The sequence below is a fragment of the Hipposideros armiger genome, unplaced genomic scaffold, assembly GCF_001890085.2.
Source record: "Hipposideros armiger isolate ML-2016 unplaced genomic scaffold, ASM189008v1 scaffold_827, whole genome shotgun sequence".
NCBI lineage: Eukaryota > Metazoa > Chordata > Mammalia > Chiroptera > Hipposideridae > Hipposideros > Hipposideros armiger.
This window is the reverse complement of record NW_017732177.1, coordinates 658,140-663,697: the sequence shown is the minus strand read 5'-3', so window position 1 is coordinate 663,697 and position 5,558 is coordinate 658,140. Positions and strand designations below refer to the sequence as shown.

At 44.5% G+C, this 5,558-nt stretch overlaps 1 non-coding gene across 1 annotated transcript; it reads left to right on the top strand.

The window, feature by feature from the left end:
- The first annotated feature begins 5,081 nt into the window (after positions 1 to 5,081).
- Positions 5,082 to 5,155, top strand: TRNAI-GAU (transfer RNA isoleucine (anticodon GAU)). Its single transcript has one exon. It is a non-coding gene; the product is annotated as a tRNA-Ile (tRNA).
- The last annotated feature ends 403 nt before the right edge of the window (positions 5,156 to 5,558 follow it).

Sequence of the window (5,558 nt, the reverse complement as noted above, 5' to 3'; positions counted from 1 at the left end):
AGTAGGAAGACAAACATAATAACATCATTAAAAGTTGGGTGGGTACCCTCTGGAAATCTGCAAAACAGCAGTCACTCCTGGGTTTGTTGTAGAGATGTGAAAACTTGGGGTTCACACAGACAGCTCCCCATAGCAGCCGAATCTGTAATGGCTCCATACCAGCCTAAGTCCTAATGTTCTTCGATGGCTGAATGATGGTGTTTGGAAGCCCGGAGTATATGACTGAGCCGTCAAAAGGAACACACCATTTACTGACACACAGCACAACTTAGATGAACCTCCAGGGAACTATGCTGCGTGTACAAAACCAGTCTCAGAAGGCCCCTTATTATATGGTCCCACGCCCAAACAGCCTCAAAATAACAAAACTAGAGAGACGGAGAACTGACCGTTGGCTGTCAGGGGGAAGGAAGGGGGCATACACCCATAAAAGAACGACATGGAGGACTTTGCTTGTGGCGATGGAAAAGTTCTGTGTCTCAGTGGCGGTGAGGTCATACAAGTAGTAAAGCCTCACAGAATTACGTACAATGACACAGGCATTTCATGAACGCTTGCAAAAAGTGTGTTGGCTAATTCATTGTATCACGCTTAGGTGCATCTCTTGGTTTTAATAATGGACTAGAGTTATGTCAGGTGCCACCGCTGGAGAAAAATGGGTGATGAGAACAAAAGCGTTCTCTGTATGACTCTAGCAACTTCTTGTGGGTCTATACTTATTCCAAAATACAAACTTAAACAAAATTTGGTGGAACAAAAATATTGGCTTGGAGGAAATTCTCCATGAGATCTGTTGGATATTCTTTCATTCGTGTGCCCGGCAAATTGGTTCACCCTGGAATGGAGCCCACGTACCGCTAGCAATATGGACAGAAACACGGCGTTTAAGTAGCTTCATCTGAAAGCATCCACGATGACAGAGACAGAGAAGAGCCAAACACAGTGACACTCGTCCTGGTCTGCTCCCAGGGAGGGGCCTTCACATTAAGATCGCTTCTACGTTTATATCCACAGCCTTTCTCTTTTGAAGCGCAAGGTCCACAGTGTCTTTGGCTCATCCACTCCCAGATCCACCCGCGTCAGAAAGCTCAGGCTCTTTCCTGCTTGTTGCCTCTGAATTCTGAAGTGACAGCATGGCACCCGTTTCCTTCTATGACTGTATGGCCGGGGGGAGTCTTGGGAACGCTCACTGAATAATTAATTTTTAGTTTTCAATAATTCACTAGTCCTGGCCTACATAATTGCTGGGCACCAAAGAATTAATTAGTCGGATGGTTTTTCTTCCTTTCCCCTTTGCCTGGAGGGAGGGCTCGGCATTGCTGAGTGGAACATATCTGAGCAGCCTCTCACTAGGCCATTATCTCAATGGTATCTGAGCCCGTGATGGCAAAAGGATAGAAAGGATCCTGATCTTCCTGGGTCGAAAAGCAGAGACTGAACTTTCGACTCTGTCCCACACTTTCTTCCTCAGCAAACCCCAGTCTTCACTCCTGGATAGTTTTTGACAGTGGGGACCAGGCCTACTACTGAGAAAATCAAGACATGATTTTTTTTTTTTTTAAGAACAGGGGTCAGCAAACGATAGTCTACTGGGTCAAATCTGCCCCCCGCCCCGTCTGTTTTTGTCAATAAAGCTTTATTGGCACACAGACACACCCACTCACATACACATTGTCTCTGGCTGCATTCAGCGGCAAGACAGAGGAGAGCTGTTGTGACAGAGACCGTATAGCAGCAAAACCCAAATATTGATTCTTTGGCCCTTTGCAGGAAACGTTTGCCATGTAAGCTATGAGTCTGTCCCCATTTTCAAGCAGCTTTGCTGCAACTGCCAACACTGTGGAACCTCATGGTTGAACAGGGATACTTCTCACTGCTTTTGCCACCTCATGGAGGGGAGGGAGAGTGGCAAAATGGAGACTAGAGGCCAAAACCCTGGATTATCTGTACCTGGGCTCTGGGCGTTCGGCTATTTGTAATTACGACCTCCAAGAGCAGAAATGAGCTCCTCCAACTCAGCTGGGTCTAACCTGTCTCATACTCAGCAGAACAAGGGGGCCTGAATATGAGCTTTCGAGTACAAAGTAGGTTCTAATCCCCACCGAGCTCATATTGGCTGTGTTGTGTCTGAGCCTCTGTGTTTCTTCAGCTGATAAAAGGTAGTCATTCTCCCGTCTGTGCTAGGTTCCTGGAGGGTCCCACTCACTGTCGTAAAGCGTTTATCATGGAACCTGATGTGTAGTAAGTACCAGGGTACTTTGGTTGGTTATATCATGATCACCTTTCATCTTTCAGGGATGACGCATACATACACCAGGTACCCTGTCATGTTCTCTGTCATTGCCGTTCAAACCAGAAGTTACAATCCTAAACGTTAGTTGAGCTGGAAAAGCTCATTCTGTGTTAATGGACAGGATGAGGTGAGCATTGTTCAACCCTTGCATGCAAAGGACACCTTTAAAAAAGACCTTATTTTGGTCACAGTGAAATACCGTTACACAGGCACTAGAATAACTGATGTTATCGACCCTAATGAAGGACGGTGAGGATGAGGGGCCACCAGAGTCCTCATCCACTGATGGGATTGAAAATCCTCCCACAGCTCCGGAAAACCTTCTGGCAGTTTAAGAACTGTAGTACGTATCAATCGTATGCCACCAATTTCACCCCTAGGTAATTACCTAAGAGCAATGAAAGCATATGCTACAAAAGCTTCGTGTAAGACCCTTCACAGTACAGCCACCCCAAACTAGAAACAATCAAAGAATAGTTAAATACACTGTGGCATAGCTATGGATTTCAATATGACTTCGGGAATAAAAAGGAATAAACTATCAACGTACATGACATACAAAGATGAATTTCGAAAATGTTGTGCTGCGCGAAAGAAGCCAGTCACAAAAAAGTGCTTACTCTTATTATTCAATATTATTGACTACATAACTAAAGAAGTGATCACCATAAATCCGGCCACCATCTGACACCGTACCACACTATCATAATATTATTGAATATATTCTCCGTGCTGCATGTTACATCCCCGTGTCTTATTTGTTTTTTTGAACCTCTTATTGCCCTTTACCTCCCCCCCCTTTTTAAATTTTTCAATTACAGGTAACATTTGATATTATTTTGTATTAATTTCTGGTGTACAACATAGTGGTTAGCTATTTATATAACTTACAAAGTGATCCCCCTGACTAGTCTAGTCCCCACCTGACGCTATACATAGTTATTATAATATTCTTGACTATATTCCCTGTGCTGTGCTTTACATCCCCATGACTATTTGTAACTACCAATTTGTATTTCTTAATACCTTTTTCACCCTCCCCGCCAACCCCCATTCCATCTGGCAACCATGAAAATGTTCTTTGTATTTATGAGTATGTTTCTGCTCTGTTTGCTTATTTTTACTGGGCCTGGGGTAACTCCGAAAAAAAGCCAGGACACACCAAGGCCTGCTGCTGCCTGTTTCCGGCTCTGGCTCCGATAAGGTTCAGCTGCCCATAAAGCCTCCAGTGGTAATGGAGTTGGGTGGGGCGGACTCTCAGTGAGTCAGCAGGGCAGAGCTGCAGAGCTCACAGGCCAATCAGATTCAGATTTGGCCTCAACACAGGAAAAATGGTGCCTAACTGCTGGTTTCATGAAAGGGGGAAATGGTGGCTATCTGCCAGCCCCTGCCTGAAGCCACACACCTCAGTCTGCCCCCTGCATGCTCCAATGCCTCCCAAGTTACCATCCCTTTGCTGGAGCCCAAGGTGAGTGCCTGCGAGCAAGTGAGTCTGTGCACGGGCCAATTCGGGGGACGCCTGGGTTTCCCGCCGCCTTCCCAGACAGCCAGAATCCCCACTGTTTTTCACAGCCAGATGTTGCGGAGGCTCCTCTTCCCAGCACCAGTACTCTGGGCTGGAGAGCCTCGTGGGGGGCTGGGGTCCCTCGCTCCTCCAAGGGGAATCCCTGTGGCTGAGATATCCCTCCCAATTTTCACCAGCCACACAGAGGTTTGGGGCTGGCCCCTTTCGCGTCGCCACCCCTCCTACCAGTCTCAATGTAGCTTCTTCTTTATATCCTTAGTTATAAAACTTTTGTTCAGCTGGACTTCAGATGGCTCTCCAAGTTGATTGTTCTATAATGCAGTTGTAGCTTTGATGTGTTCACGGGAGGAGGTGAGCACAGAGCTTATCTACTCCACCATCTTGCATCGTTCTCAAATGTTGCTTTTTTGACTAGTTGGGGAGCAATTTTCAGATCGCAACTCTTGTACGCTCATTAGTGTAAAAACAAGACTTAGGATCCTTTAAGCCATGTGTATGGGTCAGCTTTTGCTGTTTTGACAAATAGCTCCAGAAATTAATGGCTTAAAAAAAAACCCCAAAACACCAATTTATTTAGTTCAGGGTTCTCAGGCCAGCAAGTTGGGTTGGGCTGGGACAGATGATTTCTGCTCTTGGTTGGGCTCAGCTGTGCATTAGCATTTAGTTCCTTCTTCCTCAAACAGACTGAGTCACCCAAGCTACCATTAGCAGCAACTGTAACAGCTGATAAAATGCCAAGGTTGTGGATTGCTATATTTCAAGAGGGATGCTAGCCTCATTAGGATCCAAAATATTATAGGCATGACAGAAAAGCAGACACTGAGGGGTTATTTCACAGTCCCCCCCAAGCCCATACTTTCTGCCTTGAAAAGGGACCCCTTCTCAATGCAACTTTCCAGGATTGGAAACCCTCCTGATAGCAAAAGCTAACTGCTGTTTTCCTCCCTGTCCTACTTGTGAGTAGCAGTAAAGCAAGGTTGATATATTTCTGCAAATACGCAAGAAAATCCCCTTGGAGATTATGCCAGGAGCTAAGACTCTTTCAGAAAGCATAGAATGATGCTGAAGACACCAGCCTCAACTTAAAGAGAAAACCTACTCTATGTTTTTAGTATGACTGTGGATTCAGATTGGATAATCACTGAACAACAACAAAAAAGATAGATTAAAATCGTTGAAACGAATCATCGCTATGTCATATTTTATGAAGTCATAGTAAGAAATTGTTATGCTTCCTTGTTAAAAATGGAACTTAACAGGGGTGACCCATTAGCTCAGTTGGTTAGAGCGTGGTGCTGATAACACCAAGGTTGCTGGTTTGATCCCCGCATGGGTCACTGTGAGTTGCACCCTCTTTAAAAAAGTCAACTATGCCATTGTAGCATGAAAGCAATGTATAACCAATGTCCATGGCTGTTCCCCCAATAAAGTTAAAAAAGAATAGGAAGTTATCTACCTGAAAAGGAGGGTGAGAAGCAGATTTTTGAAGTGTCTTTTTAAATCCAGTTGGTTTGTTTTTGTCATTTATCTATGTAATACTGACTTCTCCATCTGTTACAACAGAAACAAATCATGTTTCAAAAAAGTAAATAAATCCATCCAAGACTATGAGAGATAATAAACGAGTCATTTCAACCTGTGCACGTGCATTAAGTTTTAATGCTAACAGCTAATAATTCTGACATTCGAATTTCACTTGCACTTATGTAAAGATATATTTTCTCAGTGCGGGGACATCAT